We start from the raw sequence: 1,426 nt of genomic DNA on the forward strand, positions 1-1,426 counted from the left end.
GCCCGGGTGCGAGGGCCCTTTCATCGCTGCTTGCAGCTTTAATACAGATTATAATGTAGTGGTTTTAATATCAGTGATAATTTATATAGATAGATAAATAGAAAAGTTTGGGATCAGTACGTTTTTTGCATTTATTTGATCAGAAATACAGAAAAAGCTGTAATATTGAGAAATATTATTGCAATTTAAAAATAATGGTTTTCTATTTGAATATACTTTAAAATATAAATAATTTATTTGATGCAATGCTGATTTTTTTTTTACTGGACCACTTGCGAGCCTCCTGGTGCAAAGACTGCGCAGCGGCCAAAATGGGCTGGTTAACTGTCTGATTGGAAGACATTAAGAGCAGCTCTGGCTCAAAATCATCCTCGTTGTCTGTGAATTCATCCTCATCGTCTATATCTACTTCCGCCTCAGCGGCCTCAAAACCCTCGTCTGTCACTTCAGGCTGGGGAAGCTGGGGAGGAGGGGGAGGAAGGAGCCAGCATGGAGAAAGAAGGACAGAGTTAGTACGAGAGGCACTGCATGGAGATTCCCAGGACGACATGATTGTGGGAACAGCTGGGTTTAGGATAGCTGGGAGGGGCAGCATTCTGGGTCCTGCTGGGTAACTTCTGCCACAGGGTTTATAATGTCAACTGAAAATCATGTAACTGATCTATTCTCACTTAAAGTTGAGGATAGAAACTGGGTGGTTAATTTGGACAGAGAACAAATAAGCAAAGCCCCCAACAAGATGAAATACATGATGGGTTCTCCATAAAAAGTAGCTTTGACAGATTGTGTTCCAATGAGTTTATATTTCAAATTGAATGATACTTAACCTAAAAATACTCCTAATAAATTATTTTAAATTTTTTACTTTTCCAATCATTCATTATTACTGAATAAAGATTTTTTTTAAATTTATTTTAGGGATGCACTATTTTGGATTTTTGCCGATATCCGATATGCTGATATTTTTCAACTCATTTTGACCGATATATTTCCTTTGGTTGGAAACAACACCAAGTCTCCTGTGCAGAAATTGTAAGAAAAATATTTTTAATTTTGGTTAGTTTTTAACAAGAACTTATTTGTTAGAATTAAATAAACAATAATGAAGGTTTTTTGACAGTACATTGAAGCTTTGAAAATAACTATAAATAAACTATATATCAATCGCTGCATTTTTTCCCCAGAAAGATGTGAGGTTAACCTTAAAATTTTATTTTAAGATTTAACATTTGGAGATGGTCTAAAGCAAAAGAGATTCTGAAAATCCTGAAAATCTTTTAGAGCTCCTTGTATTTAAGTTTGTATAATCTGTTTGGAAAAATATATCACACATTAATGAATAAATCTGTACATATATAGTGATTTAATTTACAAGTGACATGTTTGTAGTTTTTATTCATGTAAGCTATAGCTTCTGACCTTTAAA

This window comes from Sinocyclocheilus rhinocerous, unplaced genomic scaffold, assembly GCF_001515625.1.
Source record: "Sinocyclocheilus rhinocerous isolate Xijiao unplaced genomic scaffold, SAMN03320098_v1.1 scaffold106, whole genome shotgun sequence".
In the NCBI taxonomy this organism is placed as follows: domain Eukaryota; kingdom Metazoa; phylum Chordata; class Actinopteri; order Cypriniformes; family Cyprinidae; genus Sinocyclocheilus; species Sinocyclocheilus rhinocerous.